At 35.2% G+C, this 24,509-nt stretch overlaps 1 long non-coding RNA gene across 1 annotated transcript in view; it reads right to left on the reverse strand.

Moving 5' to 3' along the window:
* The window catches only part of LOC113460379 (uncharacterized), a 149,315-nt gene that overhangs the window by 7,991 nt on the left and 116,815 nt on the right, over positions 1-24,509 (reverse strand). The window lies entirely within an intron of this gene.

The following is a 24,509-nucleotide window of genomic DNA, read 5'->3' on the forward strand; positions in this document are numbered from 1 at the left end:
TTTATTAATCCAGTGAAGACCTACACTATTTCAACAGCACAAATCCTGAATTTCTATTAGAATTTCTTTATGATGGCTCATTTCTTTCTTAACACAATTCTTATTTCTCTGTTGTGATCAATACTTTTCAAAACTAAAATTAAATTTTTAGCGATTAGTGTGAAAATGCCTCTCAAGACCTTTTTCTTTCTATAAATTTTTAATTAAATGGGAAACAAATGCAAAAAATACACAGAATCCCTCTCTAAAAGAAAGATGAAGAGAAAAAAATCCATTGGAAAATTACATTTTCATAGCTTTCCAATAAAACAGTGTAGATTATTTTTTTACTTTATTTGACGGCAGTACAGAAGACTTTGTTTCACGCTTTTATTTATTTACTATTTTAATACGCAAATATCTTTTTTTGTTACCATTGTTGTGATTTCAAAGTGCATGTTTTAAAAATTGGGAAGGTACATTATCTTGTAATGGTCCCAGCTTTTCCCAGAATTTCAATTAAGAACTAAGACTTCATGCAATATTTTTGGTAAATATTATTTACTCTTGTTATTTCATTTGTTTATGAAGAATTGTGTTTACATATGGTGCTAAAAAAGTAATTGCCAGAATATAAGGTGTCGTAGAGAAAAATTGACACAGTAGGTGTTACTTTAATTCCAAATGGTCTTGATTTACAAGCCTGGTTAATAAATTCCCTTCTAATTGTTGGCAATAGGTAGCTTTTTACATATAGTTGTCATAAAAGGGAATCTCAAACACTTTATATTAGACACAGAAAACAATCCTTGCTTCGATGGGATCTTGAGGTTTGGTGTATGCGTGTAATGTAAAAAAAAAAGGTGAAAATTAAAAAGCTAAGTAAGAAGTGATGTGCAATACAGATATCTTTGAAGTTTAAATGACATTTCAGCTTATTACAAATACTGACAAGGTGTACTGTAGAAGTTAATGCTGGGGAAAGTCAGCAAGAAAGCACTGTTCCAACTGGGGTGGACTTACCACTTCTTACAATTATAATAGTATAATAGAAGATAACTTGAAAATATGGAGGGGAATAAAGTTTATTACACTCTTGGGAAATGGAAAAGTTATTCTGGCCAAAGATCATCAGGTCACTTGAAGTCATTTGAAAACTAATTATACCAATGTACAATTTTGAAATGTTGTTGTGAAAACAGCTGTTTTACAGAGATTCTGTAATTTTATATCAATCTTTTTAGTGTTTGAAAACATAGATTTTATCATGTACTCCATCTTCAAATCCCATCTGCTTTAATAGAATTGGACAGTTATGAATTATTTAGATGATGATTTGACCCTCTTTTTCACTTTATAACTTTCTTGAACATGTTTTGCATTTAAAAATCATTCTTTTATTGCTGTCAACATTTGAGTCTTGAACTGACATGACCTACTTGTAAGCTTATTATCACTACTGTGAGTTGTTCATGGAGTAATCTTGTTTAAGTATTCAGCATTGTACAATAAAACATTGCGAACAAGTCTTATGACCTGATTCTAAGTGTGTGGAAATAGAGCTCTCAAAGGAGGATGACAAAAAAAAAAATCTGGGAAATATAACCCTTCTCTTTAGAGGTTTGTGTTACTGGGTCTTGGGAAGGAACACTGGATCATGAACTCCTAGTTCTCTACTGTAACAGAAAATCAGAATGATAGGGACGAAATCAAAAATAGAAATCATTTTAAATATGGATCAATTCCATTTTAAAACTAGTTGTGTTTTTTCTCAATCTTCCCTTCTTAAGATTATTCTGGGAATTTAACAGTCTTCATGTAGTTAGAAAGCTTGTCCTGTTTTCCATCTTCAGAGTATGCAAGGCTGACTACATACATTTTTTTCTTTCCTTAATTCTCCTGGGAGGTTAAGGAGTTCATCTCAGTCCCTAGAGCATGCACTTAAACAGAAAAGGTTTTTTACTATACCTTGCTTTTTTGGACCTTTTCAGCTTTATAGTGCCTATGACTGGAAATCTAAGTGTGAAAAAATTCTCAAAATCTAATTCAATATTAGTGACTAAAACAGGATTGAAACACACCAATCTTTCAGCTGTTGCTTGTACATCATAAAGGGTTTTTTTTTAGTTTTCGTTTGTTTGTTTTTGTTTGTTTGCTTTCTTGTTTGGGTTTTTTTGGTAACCTTTTCCTCACTTCACTTTTTCCTCCTGGCAGGTAGGCCAGATGCTGGGAGGTGACACAAACAGCTGACACCAGCTGACCAAAAGAACCACAGACTCACAGGATTTTCTGAGTTGGAAAAAATCCACAAGGATCACCAGGTCTGAATTGAAAGCGAATGGCCTGTATGAGGATCAAACCCACACGCTTGGTGTTATTAGCACCATGACCTACTATCTGATATAATGTGTTATCATGCTCAGGAAGAAAAGAAAAGGAGAACTGCAAATTCATTCACCTGGGAGAGGAAGAGACCCAGGTCCCAGTTCATGTCTGGAAAGTAGTTTTTCAGAAAAAGACCGGCAAATCCTGGTGGACATCCACTTTAACATGAGCCGGCAATGAACTCTTGTGGCAAAGAAGGCAAGGCAAGACCAAAGCCTGTTAGACAAAGAAGTGCCAGCAGGCTGAAGGAGGTGATCCTGCCCCTCTCTTCAGCACTGGTGAAACCACACCCAGAGTGCTGGGTCCAGTTTGGGCTCCTCACTACAAGAGAGACTGGGACATACCAGAGAGAGTCCAGCAAAGGGAGTCAGGATCGTGAAATAACTGAAGCATATCTCCAGTGAGGAAGTCTGAGAGAGCTAGGGCTATTCAGCCTGGAGATGTAAAGTCTCAGGAGGCATCTTGTAAGTATTTGGAGCAAAAGGGCACAGTGGGTAGAACCAGGCCCTTCTCAGTGGTGCCCAGCCACAGGAAAAAAGGCAATGATCACACATGGAGACTTGAAAGATTCTCTGTGAGACTGATTGAACACTGGCAAAGGGTTGCCCAGGAAAGCTGTGAAATTTTCATCTTTGGAGACAGTCAAAAAGCCATCTGGACATGGTCCTTGATTACTGACTCCTGGTGGCCCTGACTGAACAGAGAGGTTTGACAAGATGATTTCCAGAGTCCCTTTCCAACATCAACTACTCTTTGATTATGTGAAAATTCACTAAGCACATGAAAATGTAAGTAAAGGAAAGAAATTACAAAATCCAGAAAGTTCAGTAATAGAACAATGTGGAAGTAACAATATAAAGGTTGAGGACAAACTGACATTGATTGATGAATGTGTTCTGCCTTTGTGCCATCATGCCCAATAAGCATTCTTTATAGTACCCTGATGCAGGTTCTCTGGTGTGATATATACCACAGTTTGTAAATACCAAATTTAAAAAATTGAATTCAAATGAAAATCAGTCTGATCTTTGCTTTGTTACCTATAGGTGGCTTTGAAAATTTCACATTCTCCTAATGCTTGCTGTGCTCATAGAGCTGATCTAAACAAATCCTCCTTACATTTCTTCAAGACTCTCCTGTCAGAATCCAGGGCATCTGACTGACTTTCCTGGATGGCTCGAGGCCTTGGCGGGGGGCTCCGATGCCCTGGCATGAAGCCAAATGCACCTGTGACTTTGATTTTGACCCATGGAGCAAATTACCAGCTTTGTATGAAGAATCACAAGTCAGGAGAGTTTAAGGAGAATAATAGTTAGTTGTCACAGAGTGAAAAGGTAGAATTTTAAGGTTTTTAGAATGGAGTTTCGGGGTCCCAAGATGGAGGAATTTGGGCGTTCCCTGTCCTTCTTCTTTCTCCCTCCTAGCCTCCATATTCTGTGTCATGCTGGCACTTTTAGATCGGTTTAGAGTAGACTCAGACTGTCTATCACAGGTGATAGGTATTGGAAAATAATTGTAAAAAAAGTACACTAAGTTTTTAGTATATAATGTTGACACCAGCCCAAGGCCAGGCAGTGTGCCTTTGACTGACCTGCTGGACCTCAGCAGGCCAGAGAAAGAATTAGATAAGGGAAAAATAAACAACCTTGAAAACCACAGCTGAAGAATCCTGACTCCTTCTTCAACTGCTAGGCTGGGAAAAGAGACTTTCTAACATATCTGGCTGTCATCCTGATCAGCAGAGATTCTGAGACTCTCCCTTCCCCCAAGTCTGTACATATATTTCGTTTTGCAACATATTTTCTCCTATTATTTCCTTTTGTATTTAATTTTTCACATTATCCCATTATGGGTAGCCCTCCTTTGCTTTTTCCACTTTTTTTCCTTTTTGAGAGTAAACACAATATCCATTTGTTAGGGAACACTTTCATTGTTAACTTTTTCTAAAAGTCACTTCTGTTGCAATATACAAAACAATACCAATATTTGTTTTAGAGCTCTCCAATGCATTTCTTCTCTAAACTTCTCAGTGTGTCCTCTCAACATCTTTGCTTGTCTCTAAGATTTTAGGTTCTTTGGGCTACAGATTGCCATTCATTCTGAGCAGCTGTTAATGCTTAACAGTTAAAGAGTAATATTAATTTGAGGTTTAGTTTCCATTTTTATTCAAGACACACCATCTAGACAAGAATATATGTATTAGTATGAGGACGGGGATTATATTTCTCATTTGTGATTGGCTAATGGCACTGTAGAGTGATTTGTAAACCTGATTATACCTAGTGATTGATAATGCTTCATTTATTTCAAACAGCACAGCGCCAAGATTAAAAGAACCAGCCAACAAAAACATCACTTCATCATTTAGATAACTCACATCCACTTTTTTTTCCACTTTCATCTGTATTAAGATATTTTAAAAATAAAGTTCTTGAACAAAGAACATCATGGCTCTGATTCAAGGCTCCTCTTAGCTGAAAATTATTCATGCCCAATAGAAATGACATTTTAGTTTTAGACTGCCAAAGTGAACTTTATTAGTATGCCATTAATCATTGTCTTGGAGGTGACACCTGGGGAAAATTATTTAGTGGAGATTAGAGCACTCAAATGTAACATTGAAAATATCACATTTATTTCCAGTATCAATCAGTCAATGAAACACATATTAACAAAAAATGACATTTATGTACATTTAAATCTGTTCATAACAAAGTGCACTGCTTTCTATTCAGGAATATTTTCTGGTTTTTCACATTTGATATTGAGTTTATAATTTATAAAAAAATACTGTTATCAATGTAATAAATTTAAAATGTGTAATAAAACATATTTGAAAGAATATTTAAATTGGCAAGTTGTGCCAAACAGAACCATTTGTTGGAAAAACAAGCATTAAAAAAAAAATCCTCCTTTCCATGTAGCCTACAGGCATTGCTTCATAGCTAATACTTAACTTCAAAAATCTGAAATTCTGTTCACTTTTTCAGACTTTGCAGATTTATTTAGTAATTATAAAATTCAAAAAAAAAATACTACTCAACCAAATAACAAAAAACTTTTATTTTGAGAAAAAAAAAAACCCCAAACAACTTTAAGAACATCTCCCATGGAAGAGCTGGCATCAAAGTAATGACATATTAATTCTTATCTTTCAAAGAATAATAGGTTATGAATAGCTCATTCAAGTATTGTGACTTGTATTAAACAATAAAATTCCTCTCTTTTCTTCACTCTGTATTTAACATTTGTCTGTATCTCACCTTTACCAGGCTCAAGGTGCCATAGTCTTATGGGTTATAACTTCCTTCCTTTTATTTTCCCTGGGAAGTCATTGTTAAAACTGAAGACAGCAGAAAATCACTCTTTTCCAAAGTGTTTTATTATTTTTACTAGAGGATAAGAAAGTCAGCTGTTATACTCTTTAGGCTTTAAAGCATGAAATACTGTCCTGATGCAAAAATAATAAAGGAAATCTGTTACTAAGAAAAAAAATATTAATTCACCACAAATTAAAACCAAGCATGTATCGTTTTCACATTTACAGATTTAAAAAATCTCCCACACCTCTGTACATATTCAATACTTTTGTTTTAAATATTTTTTTAATATTAATGAAAGTTGTTGTTATCGGATTCTTAGTGGAAAACCCAAAACATCTCAGTATGTTGTGCTCTCTTCTGAAAATGGATTATCTTCTCTATTCTCCCCTCTTGCACTAAGGTAGTGGGTAGAAGCATAAATTCTTGGCAAAGTCAGAGAAACATGTCTATAAATAATTGTATATAATAAATATTACAGAGGTGCACACTATTCCATAGTTACTCTGACACAAACCTGATTTGAAGGTTGTATGTTTTATGTACATATGCAATTCATTTAAGGATATTGAAAATACACTTACAAATAGAGAATTTTAAATATAATGCTCTTTCAGAGAGAAACCACATGTTCATTTTCAAAATGAGTGGCTAATATGAAATCTATAAAATATATATGATTCAGACCTCTTAGCATACAGGGGCAGTTCATGGAAGTGAGAATGAAATGGTATCTATGACATCCATTCAGAAGGTACAGCCAAAAAATAATACTACCCGTCTAGTTACTCTAGTCAATAAAAATGAGATCCCTGGTCCTCCCTGAAGCCCAGATATATTTGCTTTGCTACACTTAACAGTAAGAATTGTCACTACACATCAGCAAATCCACAAAAGGAGCAGTTTGAATAACTAAAGCTACAAATCAAAGATTTATTTGAAAAATAAATATTTTTTTCTTCCTGAAGATAGACTCTTATTATCCACACAACAGCTTTTCCTCATGCTGGCAGCAGTGGTACTATAGGAAATAAACATTTGTGCCTCAATGAGGGCTCTGGGAGTATGAAATGTCTAGATGAAAGACAATGAGAGAAAGTACTGGAAACTACAAAAAATGAGTTATATCAGAACTAAGTCATTGGGAATAGAAGTTACAACTTAAAGTCTGATCTCTCTAAAACAAATATTTTCTAGATAGAACTTTCATTCCCAGCTTTGAAGCCACATGTTTCCTGTGCATAGGCATCTCATCACTGACAGCAGTGTTTCAGGATCAGATGAGGGCAGGATACTCTTTAGGGAACAGCAGCAGAGCTCAATTTAGTTGCTTGTCGTTTCAACCAGACATTGCCTTCCCTTACTGCTGAACGATTTAGTCCTTCACCACAACAGAAAAGGCACAACTGCTCCCAGATGTAATGCCCTTTCCTTTATGTGGCGTTGGAGTCTTTCCCCCAGCTCCAAAGAGCCCATCTCGAACAACCATTTGGCTATATAAGAGCTGCAAAGTTTGTAAAGCAGAATGTTCCTAAATAAAGGTGTTTTATGGACAAAGAGTAGAGTTCAGAATAATATAAACTCTTAAGAAAGCATAGCAAACATTAGATTTCTCTAAAAGTATGAAAAAAGTGGTAACAACAAGCCTCTTTGGGCCTTTGCTTGAGTCCTTACAGTGGTGCAAAATGATTATAGAACCAGCACAAACAGAACAAAGCAAACAAAACCACAAACAACTGCATTTAAACCAACACAAGAATGCACTTATGCAGAAAAGAGCTTGTGTAACTAGAGCTGGAATCAACCCCAAAATGAAAAGAATCAAGAGTATCTTGCGGTACTATAAGTACTGCTATTTAACAGAATCTATTTTGCTTGAAATAAAGATCAAGAGTTCACTTGGAGTACCATTATAGCAAATGTTAAATCTAGCATGGATGGAGGCAAACTGTATCTGGTTGCTACAGGTTACTACAGCAACCTGTAGAGGTTGAAAATGAGGTTCAATGAAGTCAAAAGTCAGGAAGCTGGTGTTAGAACCATCTTTGTTCATTTTGTATTATTCTACCAGGCTGGGATATTCCTGATGTTCCAAGCACAGTCAAACTAAAGGTGCTTTATCTGTCTGTGTGCAGTTTTGCTACAGGACTATTAAGTGTTTAATACATCAAAATGCATTTTGTTATACCGCAAGCTAAGGCAACTTGCTTTCTAAGTACTTATTAATATATTAGTGAAGCAGTAATAAAAAGGTTGAATGGACTGTAACTTCAAAATTTGCATTTGAGGGAAATGCAGAGTATTTTTTCTGTGAAGTTCTTCTATTTTAAAAATTGTGTTAGGGTAACAACAATATCCTTTGGGTCATTAACAAACGTATTTTTCGATTTTCCTAGAAAATCTGAGAAGAGATAAGTAGTATATTACTGACTTTTACATTTTTCTCTGAATCCTCTTTAAGTCACATTAATGCCTTTTGCACTACTCTTCTCAAAAGAAAAATGTTGTGATTTTTTTTTACTGGGAACGTCACCTCAGTGACTTCTGTCTTTACAAGTTTCAGAGCTGGAAACACGTGCTTTGAAAAACAACAATTCAGCAGAATATTGATTTATTATTGGCTTCCTACTTATTGCTTAGCTTTAATTTAGTGGCCAAAACTACCTTTGATTGGTCTACTTATGACAATATAGGGCATGCCTTAGAAGTGCTTTGCTGGTCCAAAAAATTCCCTGCATTTGTATGACTGGAAACATACACAACAGAAAAGCCAGTTCTGGTACAGCCATGGTGAGATTGCTTTTGCAATATGTTATCATCTGTGGAATATCCAAAGATCCTTCAAACAGAGATACTATTCGCGCAAGATGTACTGGAATAGTAACCCAGTCATTAAATGTGTTGCAAATAATAAGAAATTAGAAATCAGATCAAAACAGAGGGAGAGAGGGCCACACCAAGCTCAAGAGATTTAGGTATGGCTGAACGAGCTTCTCAGGGATTATTCAGTTTCTATGACAGCAATGATTTAATCACATTCACCAACGTGGGAAGGCAATCACTGGTTCAACTCATCTCCTCCTCTCTATGAAAGTTTTTTCTCTATTTTTTCAAAAAGTGAGTTAATCCACATAATATTTTTGCTGTCAAAATGATGTGCACTGAAGTTACTGCTTTAACTTTCAATTCTTAATATGATCCTTGTGCAACTTAAAAAGACCTCTTAACTTCATAGTGAAAATATTTGGTATAAAAATTTCCATAAAGAGTGAGTCTTTACAGAGGAAGTTGTGGATGCCTTCACAATGCAGATTCTGTTCTCCTTCCAGTTTTTGTGCTCAATAACTCTAAACTGAAACTCAGACCTGTAAATTTACTTCAGTAGAATCACATAGGCTTTAAAGGAGTGGAAGCAGATTCAGAATTTTGCCCACAAATCATCCTTTTTTATTTTATACACTAAGGAGTACAAGACAGAAATTGAAAACGAAATATGAATGTCTAAAAGCAGCTTTTTGTCCAGTGTAGGCCACTTGACTTCGGTGGCATTAATTTTCACTTACTCACCATTCCACTAGTCCTCCTGTTATCTTCTTAGAGGGCTGAAAAAAAATCATCCTATATAGGATGATATAGGATCATATCATTGCAAGCCAAGGAAAAATTGACTGAGGGTTTTACAGAAAGTAATTTATTTATTAGAGCTTATATTTTTCATTTTTCAAACATGTTAGCATCCACCAATTTTTTTAACTAGGGCATTTTTTTCTCTAGAGTAAGCAAACTAATAGACTATACTGAGCAATAGCATAAAAAGAACACCTGTGTGGTAATGAGATAACAGAAGATTTCCCAAATGAATATAGAAAAGGAACATATTGCCCAACTAACCTCTTTACCTTTTTCAAGTAGTTAAGCAATTATGACAGTGGTAGCTGAGATGAGTGCATTTACTGGGACTTTCTTAGTCCTTTGGTAAATTATAGGAATATGTTTTCTTTTCCTTTGGCAATCATAGTAAAAGCTATCAAAGGATCAAAACCGTAATATTATTTTTAAAAAATATCATATAAAGATGTTCTTGATATCGACGGCAAGCCGCACTGCTGATGTCCTACCATCAGATCAGGGAGTAGTGCATAGATGGAATGGATATACCAAACAAATGATAGAAAATCGCTGCTTAAACCCTCTAGTTATATAAAAATGTCTTGGCAGTTAGCAACTTGTTGAATATTCTAATGATTTAGAACTTTGAACACGTGGTAAATGAAGGCTGCAAACATGAAAAGGAGTTCAGGTAGGCAAGACAACAGTATCATCAGCTTCACACATTGCAAATGAAGCCCAGCATTGGAGAACTTTAGATATCACCCATACAATTTCAAAATCTAGTACGAAGACATTGAAGGAATGCAGCAGGTATTCAAAATCTTCTTTAAATTAAAATGGATGGCAAAGACTAAGCCTAAAACATGTACAGGGTACTATGCAGAAGTTGATAAAGAGCATTCTAGAATATAAAATAGGGAAAATCTTGCCATTTTTCAATCACAAAAAAAACAATTATTAGAGAAAGATAGGCAAATACAAGTGCTTTAGCATAAATCTTATGGAATTTTTCATTATATCGATTCTTCAGAACATCTATGCAATATGGCTATAAGTTTCGGGAATCTAGGATTAAGTAGGACCTTTAAGAAGGTAAATGATTTTTAAATTTCAGCACAAAAGCTTTTTTTCTTAAAAAGCAGCAACAGGAAACTGAAACAGTCCACTAAGCAATTGTGCTTTCTTCCTTTTGCTTGGAAGTCATGCAATACTGGGGGATTCCAAACGATGATGTCACATTATCATACTTTGCTACTTGTGCTCCCATGCCAGGAACAAAACTATGTCACCTTTTGCCAAAGATCCCTTGCTTGTCATAGAAATTTGGGATTTTATCAAAGTTTAAAATCTTGTTCATTTTGTGAATATTTCTATAGAGAAGTCAGCTCTTAAATTCTGGGTTTGAAAGCATAAATTATCCCACTGTAGTAACTCATACATCAAATGTGACCCTGTGACATCATGGATTTACCTATTCATTATTTTCCTGTTTTCTTTGGTTGTCTTCTAGAGAGCTGAATGGCAGGATTTGACTCATAAGGAGTTGTTTATCCTCTGTATTTGCTGAACATACAAAATATATTCCCAGAGCACACTGACTGATGAATTAAAGGCTTAATAATTAAATTTTAAAACTAATTAAGCCTTTATATGTTACATACATCTACATTGTCACAATATTTACTGCATTGATTTTTCTGAATGCCAGTGAGAGCTTTGTTAAGCATGCTTACAAAATACATTTTTAACCTAATTTTAAAATCACATCAAATATTAATATTTGCACACTCCAAAAGACTGTGCATTAAATAATTCCTAAAATTAATTATGTATAATAAATTTAAGATTTCAACAAAGGAGACCTATTTGAGATTAAATAAGAATGTTCTTAGTTTGTTGAATGTAGAGCATTAGTTCCAAGCACAGTGGAGCTTCCACATTTAACATCACTGAACAGTCAGGTCATTGGAAATGGAATAGGCAAATATTGCAACACTGAGACTTTCTTAAGTCAGCAGAAAAGGAAGATGGTTCATGACTTTTACTGGAGTTGTGCCATACAGACAGTAAATTAAATCATTTCAAGACAGGAAAAGTGCCCCAATTGTCTTGATAGTCTCCTTTGTTTGCATATAGAAAGACTATTTACGATAGAAATCTGGAATAGTTTGGAGGTAACACAGAAAATAAAAACTAATTTCTTTGTGAGGGAAAACATGAAGTTCTGCAGCTGCTGCAGTTTGAGATTAGAAAGGAATTCTTTTCCTAGAAAGAAACTTTAAGAAGGCACAGTCTACCAAGTTGTATTTTAAATAAAGCAAACAAGATGAAAGTGTAGAAATTTGTCTTTTATTTTTCTGTTTGAAAATTTCACAAGAAAAATTATATGATTCTTGTTGTGCTCTAGGAAAACTGCATATATCCTATTTCTGCACACCTGCAGACTGAGACAATACTTTACAATTGTTAATGAAAGGATTTGGAAGTGTCATGGACTTTTTAAAAACTGATTGCTTTCAAAATTACTTTCAGTGCAAGAAACCATCTTCCGCAAATATTGATCTCTATTTAATACAAGAATTAAATAATTCTTGTAAATAATCTGTGTGTGCTTGTACACATATGTACACACACATATATGTATGCATATAAATGTGAATGTATGTCTGTGCACTCATTCACATACATATATGTATATCTATTAAATTATATAAACATCTCACCTGTAACTATTCCTTGCCTTGCCTGATCCTCTTTAAAGCTATTGAAGAAGTTCCTGACCGACAGCTGGGTAGATTGCTGTGGCTTCCTTTGTGAAAGATTGAAAATATAGAATCTCAATATTGGTCAGCAAAAGCCAGAAAAGGAATAGGTCTGAGAGACCCTAATCTATCTAATAAAGAGCAAACACTGGTTTTAAGGCAGTCATAAAAGAATTCTAAATGTTTCAATACAATGCTATACTGACTCTTTTACTGATGATCAAAAGGATTCAGCAATGTGAAGTGGGCAGAATATAAACCTCAGGGAGATCTGTGTTTTTTCCTCCCAAGTGAAAATTATGGGGATAAATTAAAACTTCATGTAGAAACAACAAACACCTTAGGAAATAAATGGTAGGTTATAATTTCCAATTTGGAGTTTTTCATAAAGAAAGTCTTACTGGCAAAACCAGAAGATGAGTTGCAAAATAACCCCTTTCAGAACTGGAATGGATCAAGTCCTTTAATGGAACTGAAATGTCTTCTGGCTGAAAAAGGATAGAATTCTGCCACAGCTCATCACAAAAAAGGGATATTTAATCTTTCTGTTATCAAACATTTAAGAGGTCTTAGCAAAAAAAAGAAGCAATCTTAAAATCAACAAACATTCTTTGGTTATCTGTCGATTTCTTGTAGAAGAGCTACAGGTTGAATAATGTATTTTTCATTGGAAAACTGAAAACAAAAAAATTATAACTTTGTACCAAACAAAGTTTCTCCATTGAGATGAAATTAATATATTGCTGTACAATAAAAAGTTTTTTCATATTTACATACATACATATATAAAGACAATGTGTTGAATAAGTTAATATGATTTTGCAGAGCTAATATAAATTTAAAATGTTATATAGTAAATATATATACTTTAGTCTAAAATATTCCTTTTATATTTATAGTTTTGAATTTATTTTCTGAACATTTTGATTTTTAAAAACTGAGGCTGAGTTTATCTGAGCAATATTTACAAAAAAGTAATCATTTACTGCTTTTTCCTAGCTGCATGAAGGGTTCTGTATATATATTTCTTTCCCTTGAATGAGTATAATTACAGTGTGGTATGATAGAACGGCTTTTTCTTCCCAGGAAACAGTTGTGATCAAAAATATCCTATCATTAACACATAGTACAGCTTCAATTTTACTATGGCCAAAAAGAACTCCACACTATTCTTGTGAACTACAAGGATTTGAAAAGGTTATTGTACCAGCTGAACTTGGTGTCTTATTGTTCCTCAGCGATGGCAGATGCTCCATTCTAATGTGAATAATACACTACTTCTGAAAACAATTTTTGTAATTGTAAGGAACATTTAGAACATGATAGGAAGATGCTGCATTTTTTGAATTGTGGAGAGAGTACTCCAAGTGCTGCCTGACCAGTACTGGGTAGAGTGGGGCATTCATGTCCCTTTCTCTGCTAGTAATGCCCCTGTGAATGCAAGCCAAGATCCAATTTGCCTTTGTGTCTGCAGTGCTGCGCTGCTGAATTATGTTCAGCTTGTTGTTGTCTACTAGGCCTCACAGGTCATTTTTGCCACAGCTGTTCCCCAGCCACACAGATCCTAACCCACACTGGCTGCCCACTCTTCCAGTCTATCCCGGTCTCTCTTCAAGATTGGTCTCCCTTTCTGACATGTTCTCATCACCAGGTGGCAACTTTGGTGTTGTCAGCAAACTTGGTGAGTGTACTTTCACCAAGAATCACAGAATCACAGCATGTGTAAGGTTGGAAGGAATCACTGGAGGTCATCCAGTCAAGCCTCCCTGCTCAGGCAGGATCCCTAAAGCATGTTACTCAACTTTTTGTCCAGATGTTTTTTCAGTATCTGTGAAGAAGAAGCCTACATAACCTCCCTGGGAAACCAGTTCAAGGGTTCAGTCTCCTGCACAGTAAAGTTATTTTTCATATTCAGGTGGAACTTCCTGTGCATAAGCTTCTGTTTGTTTCCTCTCATCCATTGCTCAGCTCCACCAAGAAGGCAGAGACCATGGATTGAGATAACAATTTACTGAAAGCTAACAGCAGTGGAATAAAACCGCACAGTAACAGCAGCAATATTAATAACAAGAGCATACAAAAGAGAAGGGGCTGTGTCTCATCTGTGTTGGCCACTTTCAGAGCCATGTCTTAGAGGAACAGGGAGGGACGGGTGACAGTGGCAGAGGGACAGAGTGTGCAGCATTGATCCCAAGAGTCTGCAGCACTACCAGAGCTGGCAACTGCCCAGAGGGAGAGAGGGAACAAACTGTTGCACTTCCAGTGTGTGTGCACCCTTTTCTTTCCCCTGAAACCACAGCCCCCAGCAATGAAGTCAGCAGTATAGAATAGCAACCTGGCCATGCCCATGCTGTTCTAAGCTCTGCCCTCTCTCTTCAGCCCAGACACCAAACCCAGAAAATTCTAAACAAGTATTACAACAAATTCTGAAGAAATGTCAAATTTTCACAAGTATCTGAAAAAAATTTCCTGAGGAAAAAAAGTCACTATTATCTCAACATATCTCAATATAATCAGACTCTGTGACTTTGTTACTAAATAAATAGAAGCAAAAGAGACAGACAATTCTTAATTCTAGGCATGAAAAAGCTGTTTCAAGGTCAACAACATATGTTCATAAATGTATCTTTGATCTTGCGATGAGGCGCAGCTTCTTGTCACTACTGTGAAGTTTCTTTCGTCGTTTTGGGTATCTCAAAGTAGTTCTCCTACTTGTGTCTGCTACCTGCTAGGATATAATCAGTCTTATTCAAGGTTTTGCCAGCTATTAAAGTTTCAAGGGCAGATGCAAGATGTTCAGAGCACTAAGCAAAATATAAGCAACATAATCTATTCACTAGGTTTTACCCCAATATTCATCAGTTAGCAATGTTTTAAATTATTGTTAAAATTTTAAATTATATAGCCACAATTTTCACAATTTGTTGCAAAGTCAATATAATAATTGTAATCAACAACTGTACATTTCCTGAAAGCTCACTCTAGTTTTTTTTTTCTATTCACATACATATCAATCCAGTATACTGCTGATTCTGAAGGATTGTTTGCTAGTTTCAGAGCAGTGACTTCTTGCTATAATAATCCCCTGGAATCAAAATAGGTTTTTCTCAGGGTCCTCATGTGTGACCCTTTTGAACATTTATACACTGTAATCCAGTCCTTTTTCATCCTTGAAAAGAAGAAGTGAGAGCATATTCAGCATTTGAAGCCCTTTCTAATAGAACTCCTAATCCCCAGATAAATCTTGTGACACACACACTCCCGCCAAGGGTTTCTGTCCGAGGCTGCAAACAATATGCCAGAGCTGAGCTTCTGTAAGCTGTGTAATTGAACCATTACACGTCTTAAAACCCAACTATCCCATCTGCTTATGCTGAAGTCCTGAAGTCCTTGCTAGACTGCTTTGAGGAATCTTTATATAAGCACTATCAAAGGTGCCATTACTGTAATCTTGCATGACAATAGTTTAAGGAATAACAAAGAACAGGTTGTTGCTGTGTCTTGAATATCATATATACCAAATTTGGATTTGGAGCATGGAATTATAGAGCAACGAATAAAATAGAGTGTAGGACATGGCAGAAAATGTAGGAAAATGCTCTTAATTATATCCCAGAGTGAAGAGGAAGAAATCTTTGTCATCAACACCCATTTACCTTCTTTAAAGTACTTAGGATGCTGATTATTCAATACAACCTTCCCCCAGTCTGCAGCCGTCAATACTGGCACTCAGTGGAAACATGAAAAGGCACAGAATGCATGTAGAATAGTTTAATGGTGATATAATCTGATATCATTTGGTGATATAATAATGGTGATATCATTTCAAATGAAATGAAAGGAATGAAATAATACTATTATAGCATTATTTAAATATTTTTCTCTAGTAATTAAATCTGGTCTGAAAATAATTCTTTGATTAGACTATTTTGGTTAGATTGCAATAAATTATTGTATTTCTACATAAGGTATATTCCTGTAGCCTGCATAAAATGCCCATTTTAAAACCAACAAATTATGGAGATTTGGGCAAGTTGAGATATAGTCTGGATACAAAAAGAACAAAGAGCCACAGGGATTCAGACTAGAAATCTCTGATAAACCTACATACCTGGAAAACTTTCGAAGAGGAGCAGAACACTTCCCAATAGCCAAAATTATGTAACAACTTTTCTTCATGCTTTCTCCACTGTATATATGATGTGAATTCTGTCTGTCATTATTGATTAGATCGTTAACGTTATATTTGAAACAATGCTAAAAAACCAAGAACAAACAATGAAAGCCTATTCTAAAGTCACAGAGGTCGTAATTCTTACACATCTTAAACTAGGGTTTTGACAAATTCAAGAGTTACTGAAATTTTCAGAAATTTTATTAAGTGTATTTATTCCTTTTGCATTCTCTGCATTCCTAGTCTACTCTTTCACGCACTGTTTGCAGTTTCAATTAAAAACTCAAAACATTAGAAAACAGATTAAAAGCTAATAAAATGTATTCTCTTTAATTTCCCCATGATGTTATAATTTAATGGCAACATGTACCATGGGTCTGAAAAGCACAGACTATTGTCTGTTGGAGTTGTGCTTGTAAGACAAAGAACTACATTCATTCTGAAAAAAAAGCTAAACAGTTGACGAATACTGTAGCCAAAGTGTTTATCCTGATCAGACAGCAGTACAGGGAACTGATTCTCTCTGAGTTGCAGAACTGAGTTGTGCTCAGCCGCTCAAAAGGAATTAATTTTATTGTTTCTAAATCAAGCCAACGTGCCCAAAGTCAAATATGTATTTATTGAAGTTCTTGAGTGAAACCATTTAAAGACAATGACTACCTTAAAAACATTAGATAATGGAACTGAGCACACTGAATAACACAAATATGTATTGCAAATCTGTTCATATGGCTGATTTTACCACACTGCAGTTCAGCCAGTTAGAGGGGATAAACAAATCACCTGGATTAAGTAAGGTCCTATTCAGGCAATCCACTGGGCTGACCCTAAGATTTATATCCTCCTAGCAGGGGCAAACTGAATACTACTGCAGTTCACAACCTAAGTTATTGAGCATCATGTTTCAATTTACTATAATAAAGGCTTTGTTGTTCTGTAACTGTATGTAGACATAACATTCACCTCATTCCCACAGGGTCAATGCAGTATAAAGCAGGGCATTTTATGACATTATAGAAGAATTTTACCAAAGTAAACATAAGTAGAGTAGTGTCATAATTTTTAATGAATTCGACCTTTTTTTACATGTAGAAAAGTATAATTATTTACAATGTAAGGAGACCCAAAATGTAAACCACTATAGAAAATAATATTTTTTTGTAATTTTTGGAAAAAGAGAAAAGTTGATTGCAATTTTTAGTGACTTGCATTAATATAGGACAGTTTTCCTAAGATGTAATTTGTAACACTTCAGATGAAGAACATTAGAAATATCTAGATCTCTCCTTCCTTTTAAGAAACATGCATTCCACTTCCAAAATCTAAATAGAAGTACCTAGATGCTATTACCCATTAGATTTCATAGGAAAATTCAAGCCTGAACAGAATATTTAGGTAGTAGAGTCATACGCTGCCGTTCCACTTCATTTCAAAAGCCATTAATCATAAATATCTTGTATTCCTAGTCCTAGTCTTTGAACAAAGTATGGCTGCAAAAATTGGCAATAGTATTTACTAGTAATGATACTTCTTTGTGTTTGTTGATTATTGGCTAACATACAATTCAGTAATCTAAGAATTCCATGAAATCAAAACAAAAACCTCAAACATGGAAATTTCCTTAGCTGCCACAAATTTCTTGTGGTACTGGCAAGCATTTATGAGAAACCAAGGAGGGGGGAAACAAAAGGCAGCATATACCTATCAGAGCCCTGACTAGATGTTGAGAGAAGGGTTTCCTGCTAGAGACCTATCAGTTTGTATTAATTAGTTTCATGCCTGGGGAAGAAAATTTCTTCATTACCATGACTGTTGAAGCTTACCAAATGAAAAAAGAAGAAAAAGAAATGAAGAATTTACCTCAGAGTATTGTTAAAACTAAAAAAAAAAACCAATAAAAATTTCGTATTGTATGACAGCTTGTGAATACCCTCTGATGCACAGTTTGCAGTTCTACTTCACAATACTCTTACAAATGAAGGAATTGTAGTAAACATGTAAACTTCCATCCCCATGGGCCAGATAACTTTCCCTAGGTGAAAATTAAAAACCAGTATCTGTAAGCTATGTCTTTTGAAAGAATAACCAACTAGTTTTTTGTCTTTTGTAGGCAATCAGCAATCATATGGAGTTCAACATGCACAAGTATCAAATCCTACACCTGGAATGGGGCAACCCTGACTGTGTGTATAGTCTAGGGAATGAGAGGGTGGAAAGCAGCACCATGGCAGGTGACCTGGGGAACATGGTCTATGGCAAGTTGAATCTGAGCCAGCAGTGCCCTGTCAGCCAGGAGGGCCAGCTGTGTCCTGAGGGACATCAGGCACAGCATCACCAGCTGGGCAAGGGAGGGATTGCCCTGCGCTGGGGCAGCCCCACCTCAAGTTCTAGGTGCAGTCTTAACAAAGACTTCATAATCAGAGGATTTGATTTTATGAATGTTTTTCCCAACACACTACAGATTCAGCTTATTTTCTTTCAGACAAGGTTACTAGGTTTTCTAAATCCTATATACACTTATTATGCTGTCTGAACCTTAATCTTAGTCTATAAAGAATAGGGACTTCTGATTCTTTTTCTATTTTTCTGGCAATCTGCTTTTGTACTCCCCATACTCAGTCTCTGAATACAGCTGTGCCATTTGATGTTTCAGATGTGGTTTCCAAAAAAAAAAATTTAAAAAGGAAATTCAGGATATCAAACTATGCAGCACAATATTTTGAAGCTTAATAAAGAAACTGAAATCCACTAAGAGGTCATTCAAGCTATAATAGTCTTTATCTGAGTTAGAAACATTATTTCTCCTTTCTTTTAACTTTGATAGTATCTTCGACTGTGTTGTTTGCCTTGAATAGAATTCAAACACAGATTTCCTGGATACTCAAATGCTTTATAAAAGTCAAAGTTGTATGTCTATTAGATGGGGAGAGAATCTCAAAAGCAAAAGAACCATATTAAATTTGTTCTGTCTTGCAGAGAAAATATTATATCTTGGTAAATAAACTGTCTTTGTTTATGATGAAACTACCCAAGAAGGAAAGTGCAAAATAAATTTTAAATGGAACCGACATTTTAAAAATTTAATCTAATGATATATTCTATGGTAGTTACAATCAGGAAAGGTGTTTTTGTACCTCTACCTTTTACCTGGGGCGTTGATAAGATGAAGTAAGGGATATATTCTGGGCTTTTGATGTCTTCTGTCTTCTACACAGTTACTAATTTTGGCTTTCATTAACCTTACAGTCACACAATCAGCAATGCAATAGCAGTTCTTCATGTATTTCAAAGGCTCACTTCTCCTAATGTGCCTGCCAAGGTACCCAATCTATACCTAATTTCACTACTCTCAGTCAATATTTCGAGCAAAAAAGGAAAATAATATCATTCTCTAAATGCATGGATAGACATTTGTATGCACAGTATATGTAAAATTCTCCAGGGAGTCAGCTTTCCTTGCATGCACAGTGAACCCAGGACTGACAAGTGGTGTGAACTTTCTTGCCAGAAAAGTTACTCCATGTACCTGCCCTGAAAACATGAGATCTCACAGCAAGTAAGACCTTAAGTCATCCATTGGTTAAACTCAATGCTCCAGCAATGTGGTTGCACCTTGTATGTTGGCCAACTACATCTGCAGATGTTCACAGCATTGTTTTGGACTGATTCAGTACAAAATTTCAAGCTGATAAAACTGCCTAACAGTCACATGAATGAGGAATATAAATTGACTACTGCTTTTGAACTGGAAGTTCTCTCTGTATTTGTAGCCTTACCTCTGATTCACAATTAAATAAAGTTAAAGGGGCTGAAAAAATTTTTGTAGCAATATTATATGTCAAAGGTTTTTGTTGTTAGTTTCCTTCTTAACTTGCAAGACTCAGGAGGTAGAAGGGACAGGACACTGTTCTGTTCAAATGGGTGATAGAATAATACCATAAAAGTAAGGGATTGTAATATGCTTGGCATACAAAAAAAGAAGGAAGCAACAGGGTGACTTTGCAACATGTCATCTTGGCAGTTTTTAGCTCCCATGTTCATATATTTGTATATTTTTATTATTTTAATAGGATGCACATCTAAGGGGAGCACCACTAAATTCTGTGACTAGGAGCTGAATATTTTCAGTCCTTTCTGAAACTGCCACATGCATTTATAGCTTTTTTTTCATCTTTTTCTGGATTTCTCAAGTGTCTTCCCTCCCTTCTACATAAAGGAACGGGAACACTGAAAACAGAGTTTTGGATATCTCTCTAAAATTCACACTCTGGGCCCAATTCTTCATTTCTCCATTTCCTTTTTTTTCCTCCACACATGGAGTGTGGCAGTAGTAAAAATATTGTTAAAAAATGCATGAGATGTGTGTGTGTGGCAGAGGTTGCAGTTTACCTTCACTGCTATGCACAGTATGTTTTTAGGCTTTTGAAAATATTAAGTCATATTCAATTTCTTACATCAGCTCCTATTCTCAGCAAATTTGGCACTTAAATACCATGGTCACACTGATTCTCTGCTGCAAGCGTTCCTATTATCAGCTTTGGATGGATAAGAGAGGAGGGCATTTGTTGACTCCTATTTCTAAGCATAAAGCTTTCATAGCAGCAGTTTTCTCCTGACTTTTGAACTCTGAGATGCAGGGAGCCAAAGAGAATCAGCAGTGCTGAAGCAAGCTGAATAACATGTGCTTTTCACTTCTGTGGCTCAGTGACATGATGCAAGCAGACAAGACATCAGGGCTGTAATCACCGCTGCTTTTTGACAGCCTGAAAAATGCTTGAAATTACTATAAACAGAAAACATCTTCAACTGGCATGTGACAGAGTCTTTCCATTAAAGTTTACATACTACTGCTTATTTATACAGGGTGATAATAAGACTAAAACATGTGTTTCATTTTTTCTTTCTTGTCAAGTACAAGAATTCACAAAGAACCTGAAAAAAATGTGACCTCTGTGTGTGTAAGGAAAACAAAGACATAAGTTTTGTCTTATTTTATTTTATATCCTGGCTTGCCTTCACTTGAGTAGACATGAGTTTTTAAATTTACAACTGCATATCTACATTTCTAGGCCGTGAACTTACTCATGGCACGCAGTGTGATTCTTGAGGCTCTCCTGTACATGGTCAGGAGTTGGACTTTGATTATATTTGTGGGTCCCATCCAACTCAAGATATTCTATAATTCTGTGATTTACACACAAGTGATAGACTTTTCCCACAAAAAACACATTGACTACAAACAGAACACAATTGCCATTATATGTTGTGGGGCTTTTTAGGGATAAATAAAGACAGATTTATTTACTACTATGACCTGTATCTCCTCGGAAGCGAGACTTATGCAACCTTGCTCTAAAATGGCTAAATCCAATGTTTCGAAGAGAAAAGGGAAGCCATGCTTAAATGATGAGAAAACTAAACTTGGAAAGAAGAATATAAAACGGCCTTAAATGTAGACTTACCCAGCAAGTGATTTACTGTGTGTTAGGATGCCCAGAATGATAAAGACAGTCTCTAATTGTCATGTCATGAACTATTCAATACTGTCTCTAGTTCTGGGGTCCCTAGAGTGAGGAAGACATGGACCCATTTGAGTGGAACCAGAGAAGGCCATTAAGGTTATCAGGGACTAGAGCATCTCATCTTTGAGGGCAGGCTGGGAGTTGGGGGTATGTAGCTCAGAGAAGAGAAGGCTTCCAGGATACCTCATAGTGGTCTTCCAGTATTTAAAGGTGGCCTAAAGGAAAGGTGGAGAGGGACTTTGTTTTGAGATTTGACAAACTGTATGGTAATTATGACTGCTAGTACTTATATTCAATCATATTAAAAAGTTTCAGCTTCCAAGCCCTTAAAATAATTATATAGCTGATTATATGGATTCAAGCCCAAGGTTTTTATATAATTAATGGTTACCTAGTTAATGACACATTATAAAGTATTGTATAAACTTCTGGGAAGATTTGTCAGGTTAAAGGGTTTGGAAAGGCTTTTTGTGTGAATTTGTGTTTATCAATTTTCTTTTCTTGTCTCATGCTCTGCCAATGAAGAGGTATTCAAAAGAAACTGAGCACAGGTTGAACAGGTGACCCAAGATGACCAAAGGCATATTCTACACCACAGAACCACCATGCCCAGTAAACTGAGGAGAATTACCTGAAGGGCTGGCCCATCTGAGTTTGGGAAAGGGTGTCTGGCATTGGGCAGGAGGTGGCGAGAAATTGCAGTGTGCATCACTTTTTATGATCATTTACCATTATTACCAATGGATTGGTAATAATGTACCATCGTATTTTATTTACAATTGTATTTTATTTTGTTTTGCTTTCCACTATTAAACTCGTCCTATCTCAACACAAAAGTTTTACTTAGATCTTCCTCCCCATTCCACCATAGTGCAGAGGAAGATGGGGGCACAGAGCAAGTGGAGGAGTGGGGGATAGTTTTTGTCTGGGTTTAAAACCACAAGAGTCCATTTTCTGTCAGCCTGTGGATTAGATGCTCTTGGAAAAAATAGTTTGTAAGAAAAAATGAAAACCAAAGGTCCTCCTCAGAATTTTATGTTTTCCATTTTATGCTGTCCATGTTCTGCTTATTTTTTTACTTCTTTCCCTTCATAAAAAACCCACTTTGTAAGGTCCTCTACATCCCTTGCATTTTCTAGAACATGTATTCATATAAATGTGTCCTGGCATTATTTAACATAGACTATAGGTAAAATTCAATAAATAATCAAAAAATAAGGCATACACAAGTGTCGTGCAAATACTTTTAAAAAAATTACTTTTGCTTTGATTATTCTTTTTTCTATCACCTAAAGCTAACAGTTATTAAGAGCTAACAGTTATCAGTTGTTAACAGCTGTTTCTTTATGAGAAAATATTTTTAAAAATCTTTAATCTCAATGGAGTTAAGTTTCTAATTTGGTTATGCTATTGTTTCTTAATAAAGGAAATCTAAGCCAAGGTAATGAACTATCTGGGATAGTGGTTCACTAAAATTTATCTACTTCCTTATTTGAAATTTTTATAATGAAATTAAAGTTTAGAGATGCCACTGAACTGGTGAAATATGTTCCTGCGAAGCAAAGGTTTTTTCTTAGTTATTTAATTAGAAAATTCTCCTAGTAGGCAAGTGGGCTACCAGATGATATTATATTTAACATTTCCGTATTTAATTCACTGAACTTATAAACATAGGGATAAGCCTAAGTTAATATTTTTGAGCCTGAGATCTCCCTGTATATGCTCAAAAATGTGTGTCTTGGAGCTGGTAAGATCAGGAAAGAAATCTCTGGGGTAGTATTTTAATTTTTTCTATAGAAGGAACAAATTTGTGTGTCACTATTTGTTATTACTTTTATTGCGAGAAGCACTGTTCCTGTATTTTCTGGTGCACCTATATATATCTAATACTCTTCTGATGACCAAGAACTGTTTTTGCTGAGAAGTCTAAAAGGAGTCACAATACATTTCTTCAGATTCTTTGGGTTGTATGTATTACATTTACTAACTTTGAAAAATTAAGAACTTGATCCTTTTGATTAGTCAGATTTTGAATCCTGGTTTCTAAAGCCTGTTTGCTAATTAGTTGACTGCAGTCTTTTTTCTTAGATGCCAAAACAATTCTGAAAAACGCATAGTGTGTTAAATTGACTTGTTTTTTGGATAATTGCATCTATACATTGGTACATGTGTCTTACTCCTAGATATGTAAATTATTTTTAAAGTATTTAAAGAAATTTTTCCATTCACTCCTAAGTAATTGGTTAAAATTTTGCATATTGGTTTAATCTTGCATTTGGTTAAAATCTTTCTACTTGTTCATGTACTTTCTCACTCAAAGAGCAATTGATTGAAAGTATATTTGAACTGTCTTGAAAAGATTTTGTATGAAGTTTAGACTACAGGAAATCTGAAGACAAAAAACCCTTGACAACTTGTATTGTTCTAGCAGCTGCTTGTAATGATGCTTATAGTCAAGAAGATGAAAATCAAATTATTCAGAGGGATCATTTCAATTTTAATGTTTAAAATGTAAAACTTGAGTCAATCCTCCATTTCCTCATTTATCTGTAGAGTCTAATATTAATCTTGAGTTAAAGCAATGTTAAAAGAACATGTCTTGAATATTACATAATTAAAGTACCATGCACTAATCAACAGAAAATTGAAATCTAAAGCAATCGTAAATTTTCTGGAGTATATACTGCACAGTGCTAGCGATCATTTTAGTCTTTTGTTATGTGAATGAAATGCTATTGAATCTTTCTATGGAGTA

The sequence above is a fragment of the Zonotrichia albicollis genome, chromosome 1 (genome assembly GCF_047830755.1).
Source record: "Zonotrichia albicollis isolate bZonAlb1 chromosome 1, bZonAlb1.hap1, whole genome shotgun sequence".
Taxonomy (NCBI): Eukaryota; Metazoa; Chordata; class Aves; order Passeriformes; family Passerellidae; genus Zonotrichia; species Zonotrichia albicollis.